The sequence below is a fragment of the Alligator sinensis genome, unplaced genomic scaffold, assembly GCF_000455745.1.
Source record: "Alligator sinensis unplaced genomic scaffold, ASM45574v1 scaffold920_1, whole genome shotgun sequence".
NCBI lineage: Eukaryota > Metazoa > Chordata > Crocodylia > Alligatoridae > Alligator > Alligator sinensis.
In genome coordinates, this window is record NW_005843483.1 from 66,647 (window position 1) to 79,518 (window position 12,872).

The 12,872-nt window shown below is 46.1% G+C and overlaps 1 long non-coding RNA gene across 1 annotated transcript; it reads right to left on the minus strand.

Moving 5' to 3' along the window:
• Positions 1-2,897: 2,897 nt before the first annotated feature.
• LOC102383597 lies at positions 2,898-5,450 on the minus strand. The gene is made up of 3 exons (XR_325506.3): positions 5,415-5,450; positions 5,153-5,235; positions 2,898-3,028 (listed from the first exon to the last, which is right to left on the minus strand). It is a non-coding gene; the product is annotated as an uncharacterized LOC102383597 (long non-coding RNA).
• Between the last annotated feature and the right edge of the window lie 7,422 nt (positions 5,451-12,872).

Here is a 12,872-nt window from a genome sequence, read left to right on the forward strand (position 1 = left end):
AAAATATTGAAAAGTTAGGGAAGTTCAGAGATAGGTGACATGAATGATAATGGGTTGGAATGCAAGCCATGCAAGGAGAGTTTGAGAGGACTAGACATATTTAGCTTGCAGAGAAGGAAATTAAGGGGGCACATCACAACAGAAATAACTGAATAAGTGCCATGCAGTAGTGAGTGAAAATCAACAGTTATCCATTGCTGCATTGGGAAGCATGTCAAGCTTCCAATTAAAGCAAAGTAATTTTAGATTAGATTTGAGGAAAAAAAGCACCCTTGTTTTCAGAGTAGTGAGGACATTTAATAGATTGCCCAGGGAAGTTGGGGAGTCTCCTTCATTAGAGATGTTCAAGAAGAGGCTGGATGGACATTGGCCAGGGATAATTTTGGAGAAACATTCTTCCATTTGTGCAGGGGTGGGACCACATGATTCTTGAGGCCCCTTCTATTCTATTGTTATTAATTGTGCTTCTAATTATTATTAGAATAAATATAATAATAGAAGTGTGATTTTATTATTATTAATTGCATCGCTAATATGTAGGGGATTTAAACAATGGAGTGCAAGTGAATAGACAGTGAGAAAGTAGGAGTGTTGGATGTCTTATTACACAACCTCATTTTTTTCTCTTTTTCCTTCTGTAAGGCAAGCAGACAGATGGGTATCAGTTCTCATATTGCATGCATGTGTGAAGTGGTTGACCTCAAGTTGGCATTAAGAAGAGTTTACCAAATTATCTAGTTCTACTGAAACAGTACTTCCCATAGAGAAGTGTTTTGGGATCCAATGGGAGCCTGATCACATTAAACTTAGTAGACATAGGCCATGTTTTAGCTATAGTAAATCATCTTGAATCATTGCCATTGGCCAGTACCAGATCCAACAGACCCTTACCTCTTGTCAGCCCATAGACTTCTTGAGTCAAACAGAGCTCCCCAATGCAAGTGAGGAAGTGTCACGACGGATCTGATTTTGCTGAATGCTCATCCCATGAGATGTCAGGATGGTTGAAGTTGCTCATTATGACCATGTACTGAAAGCATGCAGCGTCTGCCAGTTCCCTAGCAAATTCCTGCCTGGGAGGTCTGTAATAGACTCCTACAGTTATATCACCTCCACCATGTTCTCCCTGTATCCTAACCCAGAGGGTCTCAAGTCGCCCTCCTTGGGTGCCAATCTCTGCCTGTAGTGAAGTGTAATACTCCTTCACATAGACAGCTACACCCCTGCCCTTCCTTGCAACACAATCCTTCTGGTACAAGGTATAGGCATCAATACCTGTGGTCCAGTCTTAGGTGGAGTCCCACCAGGTCTCCGTTATCCCTAGGAAATTGTATTCATTTTTGGTTAGCAAAAGGGCCAGTTTCTCCTGTTTGACCCCATGCTCCTGGCAGTTATGTACAGGAAGCAAAGTCTGCCATCAGAAGCTCTGGGATTCCCTGTGCTCTTAGAAGATTCTCATCCCTGGGCTGGGGTAGGAGTGAGATCCTTTGTGTTACCTGACCTCCTGATTCTGTGGTGCCCTAAATCTTCCAGGGTTTGCATTAGTGATTGTCCATCTGTCCCCTGGCAATCTTAGTTTAAATATCATGGCATACTTGGTTTAAAGTATGGCATCATCAGTATTTCCTTCCAATATTAACTGGCAGGAAAAGAGTTTCTGTAGATTTCTGGATGGGCACATCCCCAAATAAAAGGCTATATTAATGCTGGTTGGACCCTAGTGCATGTTTAGCCATCTGTTAATATGAACCCACAATTTTACATATGTTTCCTTTTTTCATGTTAAACCTGAGTGGCTAAATACATGAATGCTGTGTCAATTTTGGCATGATGGAAAAGCATTTTGGAAGGTGAGGACTTACAGTATTTCCTAAGACAACCTATGACTGAATAATGATAGCACATGTCGATCCTGTTGATGTTGTTGGGAGTGACCATTTTCTTTGAAGAGTTCTGATTTTGAGCAATGTGTTTTCTCACTGATTGGTAAATTGAAGCACAATAACTTTTAGTAATCGAAAGTGCTCTGAGTACTAGGTTTGTGGAAAAGTGGTGGGTTCTTCCTCCTCCATTTTGCATAGTTTTAGGACACCTGACATGCACCTAAGAGTCACAGACCCTTTCATTGCCGTGATGACATGTTTTGGAATCCCAAATCTCTTTCGGTTGGATGAAGATGGCAATGTACAAATCTCTTGCAAAATGCTGGCCATACCCAGACCATACTTTTGTGAGGAAGGCAGCTACACTTAAGACAATGCCAACTGAGCCATTGCAGTTTGTGATTCTGGTCTTGGCAGAGCTAGGGCATTGGGCTCTGGCTGCTTTCTGACCATGTCTACATGAGACTGACTGAGCAGTAGTTACTCTTTATATAAGTACTAAATGACTGCATAGTAAATGGAGCTACTGCCTAGTTACACTGACAAACAGCTTTTTCTTAACACTGACTGCACAGTAGCCTGACACCACTCAGCAGTAGCGTCACATCATGTTTTCTGCCATGCGACAGTACTGTGCAGTAGTCTTGGGCTACTGTGCAGTCAACATTTCATGTAGGCATGACCTCTGAGAGTGTCACACCGGGTCCCAGGCTCCCAGATCTGGGCATCACTTGGAGTTGAAGGGGGCAGGCAGCGGGAGCAGATTGCAGGAAGGAGTCAGATGAGGACACAGGAGATCAAACTGAGAATGGGTCTGTGAGGGAAGATGAGTCAGGAAGCCAGAGGATCAGGAGGAGAATGGAGTAAGAGGGCAAGCCAAATCATGAAGCCAGAAAAGTACACAGAGAGCAGGAAAGGCACAAGCTATAATGACCACGAAGGCTGTCTGAGTTCATGACGAACCCTTCCTGCTCCAGGTCAGGAGTTGCAATGGCAGTGCAGTGAAGTGGGGGAGTGACCAGTCACTCTGCTGGTGGGGGAGGGGAGCGGGCAGAAGGGTAGGCCCTCCTTGAGGTTTCTGCACTGAAACGTCAGCTGGAGAGGCTGGGATGAACAGGTTGGGGATCCAGATTTAAGATTTTGGCCTGACAGAAAACAAGATAACAATAAGTCAGTAAAGAGTTATAAATTTCCTGAAAGCCTTGATCTAGATGGAATGACGGACCCAAATCTAAATACACAATAAATGGTTATATTTCCTCCAGCCTCTGTTTTTTTCCCCTACAGGGCCCAGAGTGGAATACTGTGCTCAGAGACATGTGAAGTGATCTATTTGCAGAGATGAGTGCAGATTTTATGAGTCCCAGCCAATCTGACCTGCCTTCACTAGCCCCTGTTTCCTGTCTACTTGTTGCCATTTTAGGCTCTGATTTTCTGGAGGCTATAAGGACATGTCTACAGGTCACCCTACTGTGATGTAGCAATGCACTACTGTAGCAAAACCCCCAGTTTTTCTTTTTTTTTTTTAATTTATTTTAAAATGCATTCCCTCCCCTTTCCCCAACCATTTCTGACTTTTTCCCTCCTTCTCTATTCCCTATAGATAAGTATAAGTGAGCTCAAACTTAGGATACGCTTTAAACATTTCTATTTTGGTAGCAAGTTTTTGGATATCCACTGTTTTATATTGTATAATTATTAGGTTTGTATTAATTTTTACTGTTGTATATTGTATTATCATCATTTTTGTATTAATTTTTATTGTTTCATCTGGATATTGTATGGTTTAGGCCTGTGTTTGTAAGTGAACCCAAGTCATGTCAGGTTTCCATTTTTATTTTTTATTTTTTTTATGTCAAGCCTCCATCTTCTGTCCTCTGTCTGGGCATCCCATGTCGCAGCTGTGAGAGTCAATACCCCTCCCATGTAAATTGGTTCCCCGATGGATAAGTGTGAGTGGAAGTGATTGAAATACAATGGTAGCAGGCCTCTACTGAATGGCCTATGACTGGGCCATCACCTTGCATTGATTCACCCAGGAACCACAGACCTCACCTAGGAACAGAGACAAGACCAGCATTTGAAAGACAAAGGAACCTGCAAAACCAGCAACTCTCACCATTACACACACCTGAAACCGCATGGAGCACACATGCTCAGTACATCAGGGGCTGACCCTTGCCTGGCCATGCCTCCTGTCACTAGGGTCACACAAGGTCTGCCCCTATAAAAAGGGCCAGTGAAGACAGACCCGGTGGGAACGCCATTTCCACCTGGACCAGCACCATGCCACACTGCCTATCCACCCAGAGGCCCTGCCGGCGATCCCCCTCTGGACAACACCTACTGGACAAGGACCCCTTCCAGCCTGGATAGGTAGATATTACCTGCACACCTCCTCCTACAATTTGGACTCTCTCTCTGTGTCTCGCTCTCTCTCCTCCTGGACTTCAGCCCCTGCACCAAGCCTCTTTAACCCCTGCTGCCAGTGTGTGCGTGTGCGCAAGAGAACAAATTTGGCATTGTGTCACCATCTCCCCTGTTCAGTAAAACCACTGTCATTTGCAACCCTGAGTTGGGCTGTGTTTTACTGAGTCCCAGCCCCTTCTCTATCTTAAATTCCAGCCTCATTCTCTCTCAGCTCCAGTTCCCACCCTCTCTGCTAGTTTCCCGATCTCCTCCCAATTCCATCTCCCCTTTTCTGCCACCTCTCAGCCTCTCCTTGCTTTCCTGCTGTCCATCTCTCTGTTTTCAGGCTTCCCCCACATCTCCTGTAAACTTCCACCCCGCCTCACCGCAGCTTCCCAGCTCCTATTAGCTGTCTCCAGCTTCCAGCACCTACTGCTGCTCCCTGGGACTTCTCTAGCTGCCCCGGAGCCATCCTCTGGCTCCCCATACCCAGAGCCCCTCTGTAATGCCCACACTTTCCCTTAGTCCCATTTTCCCTGTACCCATCTACCTTTTCAGCTCCCCTGTAGCTCTGGCTCCAGTCCCAGACTCTGTACTGGCATGCTTCCCTGTTCTGCAGGCTTTGGGCATTGATCTTAATCGATTAAAAGACAATTAATCTAAGAAGTTACCCCCGAGCCTCAGTTCTTCAGCCCAGGCCCCTCTAGTCTACCGGTTCTAATCCCAGTCCCGCCGATTTTCATTTCCAGTAACTTTAACTCCCTACACTTCTACTTCTTACCTTAACCTTTCCCCAGGTATCCCGAGTACATCAAGCACATGAATATATGCACATCACAACACCCAACTTAGGAACTCACCTGTGTGTATGTGTAGGTGGGTGGTATGTGTGAGAATTAGCGAATACACATAGATATCGTTGTGCTCCCAGATGCTACATATCCTGGAGAAGCAGGATACAGTAGAGAAAAGGTGATTAAACTAAACAATCCAAATAAAACTTTCTGGCTTGAAAATACATGAATCCAGGATGGCTTATTTCTGATTCTGTGCTTCAAAGCTAAGCTGGGCTCTAGGGAACAAGTCCCAGAAGCCCTAAGAATAGAGATGTGGATAAGTCACCTTCCTGCTGCACCAGTCCTTCCAAACCAGTGAACTTTATTGTGATCTGCAAAGACAAAATGGTTTGGCCAGTTCAGTCTTGGAGTGAAGAGAAAGCTCCTACTAAGATATTTTGACTTGAAAGATTTGGCAGTGGCACAGAAAAGGGAGATTAGATAGATCAGTAGCAGGAAAAGAAGCGAGGAGTCCTGGCACTGGAGGATCTGTCACAAGCTGAGAAAAATATGTCACAAAGAACATTGCTGTAAGTCTGTTATTGCAATTAGCTGTGGTTGGTTGGTAACTAGGGGGGAGGGAAGGGTTATTTAAGCACCTAAAGAAGACACACACCTGGAAATCTATAACATTTTGATAGCAAGGTATTCAAAATGTCTTAGGTGTTCAAAGGAAAAAAAGAAAGAAAAGAAAACAGTTCCCTTTAGAAAATCTGAACTTGCTCCCAAGAACCCACGTTTCCGTGTCTTTGAAACTAGACATTTTTGATCAAAAGCTCCTGGAGACTGCAGATTTAAACCAAATAATCCTCCCACCCATACATTTATTTTGAGTTCTTCTACATAAAGATATGCTTTTGAAGAAATGTACACATTGCAAAACATTGAGTCTTCAAGTGAAGATATTTTTAAAAGAAATCTCTTTCTAGGCTTAAATTCTAAACCCCACAGCAGAGATTCAGTATTGCCCGGCAACACCAGGATGCCAATCCCACCTATTCATCGCATCCAGACTTTGCTGTTTTCCAGAAAAACCACCTGGAGGAGGGATAACTCAGTAAACCCCACTCCTGATACCCCGCAAAATGCATTTTAAATATCTGAGTGCCTCTCAAAAAAGGGTCAGGGGACCCAACAAAGTGTGATGAGCAAATAAATAGTGAGAAGCATCCCTTGGCCAAAGAGCTTAAGTTCTTGCACCCAAATGACAAAGATCAATGACAAAGTGAAGGTAACAGGAAGATGGGACTGGCCTATCATGGCACAGAGATCACCATCCACCTGAGGTGTGGGGACCATATAAATAAGCTTATTGTGGCAGGTAGATCTCAGTGTAGATTCCATTCCAGACAAGGTGACTCTTGGGATGCCGCCCATGTTTATGTTGCAGATACCAGTGAAGAGGAAAGGAGGATGTGCTAGCACTTTATTGACCAGCATTTTATTGCCATCATAAGTGCCGTGTTCAGTGAGCATGCTCTTGCTGTGGCTTTGTTTTTTCCCCGTGAATCTTGTTTTTCCTGTTGTTGCTATTAAAAATTGAATATAAAATGCAGCCAGCCAAAATTACCATATTGGTTTTCTACGATGGTTCATAGGCTACTGTTTCAAGGCCTCTGAACACTATTCTGCCCTCCATACCGGGCCTTTTGATTTCACTATGTCCCTCTGGTCAGCTAACTTGATGAAGGGAGGTAGTTTTACAGTGAAATTTGAAATGGAGGGAGGGGGGGGGGAAAAAAGAGGAGAATGATGGCATTGAGCAATTAAAAGACAAACCCTGTGTTATTGCAGTCCCAATCAAATAATTATAAAACTTGCTTTTGTCTGTAATATTCTCTTTTCATTGGTTTTGTGTTTCTATATATATGCCCACAGGTAAGGACTTTTGTGCACCTTTTTTAAAAATGCAAAAAAAATTTAAAAATTAAATATCTGAATGATATTACTTTCTACTGAAAAATTTACAGCCCTTTAGCATAGACCCCATTGACAGTTTGCTCATGAGTTATTTCTGACATGAGATGCACTCCTGTTATACTTCTTACTTGGATCCTGACCAGTACCCTTGTCTTTCCTTCACAGGCCTTGCACAATGCTTTGAAGAGGGAAACATCCAACCAAACCACCGTGACCGAGTTCCTCCTCCTGAGGTTCTCTGACATCCAGGAGCTGCAGATGTTACACTTCACCACGTTTCTGACAGCATACCTGGCAGCTCTGATGGGGAATCTCCTCGTTATCACAGTTGTAACTCTTAACCACAAGCTTCATTCCCCCACGTTCTTTTTCTTGATTAATTCGTCTCTCCTGGACCTTGGCTCCATCTCAGTGACAGTGCCAAAATCCATGTCTAATTCTGTATTAAATACCAACTCAGTTACCTAGTCTGGATGTGTTGCCCAAGTGTTTCGTCTCATAGCCTTCATGGGAGCAAATTTATCCCTTTTCACAGTTATGGCATATGACCGGTACATTGCCATCTGCAAGCCACTGCATTATGAGATAATAATGAACAAGAGAGCTTGCATCCAGATGGCTGCCTGTGCTTGGGCTGCTGGTGTCATCTACTATGCACTGCACATGGGGAACACCTTTACCATACCCTTCTGCCACTCAAATATCATCAACCAGTTCTTTTGTGAAGTGCCCCAGCTACTCAAGCTCTCCAGGTCTGACACATGCCACAGAGAGCTGGCAGTTCTTGCCTTCAGTGTTTTTAGGTTTGGATGTTTTGCTTTCATCGTTGTGTCGTATGTTCAGATCTTCACTGTGGTATGAGAATTCCCTCTGAGCAGGGCAGCCAGAAAGCTTTCTCCACCTGCATTCCTCATCTGATTGTGGTCTCCCTGTTTAGCTCCACTTGCACCTTCACCTACGTGAAACCCACCTCCACCTTCCCATCCTCTCTAGATCTTCTGACAGCTGTTCTGTATTCTGCGGTTCCTCCAATGGTAAATCCATTCATCAATAGCATGAGGAACAAGAAGATCAAATGTGCTCTGAGAAAACTGCTTCAAAAGGTAGATTCTCTCCAAGAACAGGATGTCCCTTTTTACTTTGTGTGTTTGGTGTACTACTTTGTTTCTTTAGATCTATGAAGAAATCATGAAATTAAGTTGTCATAATGTCGTGTGCATTCTGCTCATGAAACATGACAGTTCTCAGCTACTTTCAGCAGTGCTATAAAAAGTCTGTGTTATTCAGCTGGAGTCATTTTGTGTTAACATTGTTGAAGTGCAAGCGAAAGAGTCTGGTGTTCCTTGTGCCACCTCAAATAAATCCCTTTAAGTCAAAGATGATGATGACTTGTGGGATGTGGTTTTCTAAATGGTATGATGAATGATTTGGATGCCTGAATACAGCGCTGCAAGAGAAAATTTGCAGCTGACACAGTCTGGGAAGGCTTGCAAATACCCTGGAGGACAAGAGTGCAATACAAATGGTTTTAACAGATCAGATAACTGGGTGAGAGGTAACAGGCTGAAAGTCAATATGGATACATTTAAGATGCTATATCCAGGAAAAAGCAATGAAAAACACAAATACAGAATGGGAGATAAGTGCCAGGGAGCCAGCACTTATGTGAAGGATCCACGAGTTTTTAGGGATCACAGAATCAACCTAAATTGGCAGTTTGGTGCAATTGTAAAGAAAGCAAGTGCAATTTTTGAGCTGTATTAAGAGGTGTAAGACACTTGAGGTGACAGTGACTTCACTTTTTAAGAAGGAAAGGACGTAGCTGGAATGGGTATCCAGGTAGGTGAGAAATGTAATAATAAAGTCTTTGAAAGGTAGAGCGTATAAGAGAAGTTTGACAGAACCGGGCAAAGTTATTTAGGGCCAGATAATACTTAGGGGTATTTTCAATGCTGATTTTATGATAGTCTTCAGAATTATTGTTTCTGCAATAGACTCACAGGTCTAATATGAATATAGCATGAGTAAGGACTGAAGGTTAAGTATGCGCCTAACAGTTGTTTAACCTACATTTAATCTGACCAGGTTAGGTAAAAATTCTAATATTATAAAAGCCTTAGTCTTTCTGTCCATCAGGCTTTATTTGCACTCTGACTGGCAGTGCATAGTCCCAAAGCATGAATTTCCATGGAACAACATGCCTTTGACCTGGGTGAGGAACCTTCAATAGACTCCACAGAATCCTGTGCAAGGACATTGGAAGCCAGGGCTTGGAGGTGAAAGAGCGAGAATGAGAACTAGATTTGGTAGAGGTACTCTAGATTTCTACCTTTGTGAATGACCTCAGGTTTCATAAAAGGATGGCATGGATATATCTGGTTATCATGGAGACAATTATGCTACGAGTTGATTATATCAGTAAAGACAGAGCATACTACAAAAGTCATGACAAAAATGGGAACATCCATGGGTGGATGCAATATTTCCTAAAGTGGTGTGCAGCATACCACCCTTCAGACAATGGGGGGGATAGGATGAGGCATGGATGTAGCCCCTGCATGCAGATCTGGGGGCATATGCCTCCCCTGCCCTCCCAGGCTGCATGCCTCACTTCCCCACGCCCCCCAGATTACCCACTCATGGCTTTGTCCCCTCCCCGGCCAGGCTGTACAGGGCTTGACCCTCCCTCACCGCCACTGAGGGGTGTTTATGGAAGCCTCGGTGATGAGGAAGGGAGTGGGGTTAGGGCTTGGGCCACAAACTGCATGGCCCTCACAACACTCCTTCCCTCCCCCCTGATGATATACATAACTAGATTGATTATTGGATCCAGCATGGAATAGAGCATAGCTTTTATGAGATCAAGAGCTGATGGGAAGCTGGAGAAGGCTTAATGCCGCCCTTGCTCAGATGGGCACTGTGTTGAAGATCTAAATGTATGATACAATTAGGAAAACGAAATGGGTCTAAAGTTATGCAAACACCAACAACAATTATTTCAAGCTCTGTAAGGTACAAGTTGATGCAAGTGAGCTTGATTAGCTGAGGGATTTCACAGAAGAACTGGTTGATGATATTAGCTTCTTGGAAAGATACACTAAAGGTGTTACCACTGTGCATGGCACAATATAGAAAACCACAAATCCATGCACTGGCTGCCATTTAGATGCAAGCTCTCCTGTTCAAGATTGTCTCATAGTGCAGTGTTTTGTAGATGACAGTGCATCGATCATGTGCTGTGCTGGTGAGGAAAGGGAAGTCAGTTTCAAGGAAGAACAAGAAGAAAAGGACTTGGACGACACATCCAGCACAGAAGATGGACCTGGTGTTCAGCAGAGAATTGGCTAAAGATATCGAGATGGTGACAGAGACAGTTCCAAGTTCTGGGATAGAAAGATTCATCAGGAAGAAGTGCATGGGGCTGTGGAGATGGTGGTCAAGAATTATAACTGTGATATCAAGGAGATTCCCAATCAGAGATGTCATCAGAAAGTGACAGTTTCCACATTGGGAAGACAAAACAACTTTTTTCTTGAAGGTTGCAAGGAGGGCTACTGGGATATCTGTGTAACGCTACGCAATGGACACATCAATATAATAGAGCAGGGGATCACTAACATTTTCCAGTTTTAGGCGAGATTAACCCAGCTCAGGGGAAGACTAGGCTAATACCAAAACCAGGTGACTACTACCACTTTTCCTCAGTGCTGCTTCTTTTTGCTGCCCAGCTACAGTACAGCACAGCACAGCACAGGGTCAGAGAAGGCCCCTGCTAGCAAATGACCTTCCTCCACAGGGTGGATACAAAGGTGTCATGGGCTCTAGATTGTCAACTGCTGTGATGAAGTCCAGACAAAACTGATAAGGTCAAAATGAAATGTTTTGGGACTGCTTGGTTCATAAAAAAAAAAACAAAAACAAAAGAAGTCCCAAACTGGGGATTGAGAAAGGCTGATATTTTAACATTTTTCTCATGATGGGATCATAGTTTCTGGCCATGGGAACATCCATGAAGACAGAGAATTCCAAACACCATAAATCTTCTAGCTGCTGGACTCCAACCAACCCCTGTCCCAAGTGGGAGCTGCCAGTACAGTAAGTTAGCATGGAGGCTGAAGGACAGAGACACATTGTCAGATCAGGCTCTGGCATCTGTCAGGTTTGAATCAAGAGAAATCAGGTCCATGAATGAGTATGTGATCTCTTGATGCTCTTTGTGGAGCCTGCCTGGCATGGGCTGTACAACAGATCCATGCACTGGCTGCCATTTAGATGCAAGCTCTCCTGTTCAAGATTGTCTCATAGTGCAGTGTTTTGCAGATGACAGTGCATCAATCATATGCCACGATGGTGAGTGTGACAGGGGGGCCTCCTCGGGAGCGATCTCCATGGCCCGCCCCCTGTCTCTGTGGGCAACCGCCTGCCTATCTCACCCGCCACGCCTTTGATGATAATTGGTTCAATTAAGATGTCAATTAAGCGGGAGGCTGCCCATCTAGTGTCCCGATGCCAGGGGGTGCTCTCTGTGGCTCCTACCTCCCCAATACCGCAGCCCAAGCCTCGCAGATGGCATCTAGGTGTTCATCCCTTCCAGCCCCCATGCCGGGCCCCAGAATCTTCCAAACAGGACCCCTCTATGATCCTCTCCTATCAGGCGGCCTCTCCACCTTCATCCAGGCTACCTAGCCCCCCCCGAAGCCATTTTCCCCTCTCAGGTGTGGTCCACCAAGGACCTTCGGCGAACTGGCCCTGGCCCACCTCCAGGCCAGTCGGGACCCCAGGCCCCCGGCTCTTGGGCATCCCTCGTGGTGGGCCCCTGGCCCTTTTGACTCTCCTAGTCCTGGCCACCTCCTTCAGGCTGGGCCTCTAGCCCCTCACTCTTCCTCCGGGCCTCACCATACCACTACTCCCTTTCTCCTAGGGGCAACCGCAGCACCACGCCCTGTACTCCATACGCTCTCTCGGGGTTCACCCTCTGGGCCCCTCCAAACATAGGGTTACCCACCCGGTGGTGGGAGCTAGGGGTTAAGGCGCCCCAACCCGCCTTCACCAGGGTGATCACTGGCCTGGCATTTCCTGGGGGCTCCCGCACCACTGAGAGCCCCACCAGACCACCCACTCCCAGCAGGGTGCAGTTTCAGGTCATGCCCAGGACCAGTAGCCTCCTTACCAACCCCTTGCAGCTCCCCCTTACCTCCAGGGTGTTCCCAGCAGCCCTCCAGCCAGGCAATGTTGCTGTCTGGCCTCCTACAGCCGAGGCTGCCAGCTCCAGGCCCTTAAAGTGGCAGACACACACAGTGCTCTGCCACACACCTCCCCCCTTAAATCATCGCCGCTCCCTCACACTGGGGCTCCTCATCACCACCCCCTCACGCTGGGGCTCCCCATGTTCTCGAGCCTCCGGTCTTTTAGGCCTCACGCACTGCTAGCCTCTCTTAACTGGGCTCACCATCCTGCTATCCCCTTTCCCGAAGCTATCTTCCCCTCTCGGGTGTGGTTCCCCCGGAACCTTCGGCCTCTTGCCCTGGCCCACCTCAAGGCCAGTCGGGACCCCAGGCCCCCGGCTCTTGGGCGTCCCTCACGGTGGGCCCCTGACCCTTTTGACCCTCGTGGTCCTGGCCCCAGCTTGGGCCAGTTGAGGGTACTCTCCCCTTCGGGCTGACCACCGCAGGACCCTGCCCCCTCAAGGCCTATTGCTGTGCTGGCCTTCTACCGGGCTCAATGTACGGCCCCTCTCAGGCTCCTCGTCGCTGGCCCCCTCAATAGGGCTCTCGTTGCTGCCCCCCCCCCCAGCCCAGGGGCCCTCCCCACACCGCCCCCCCCC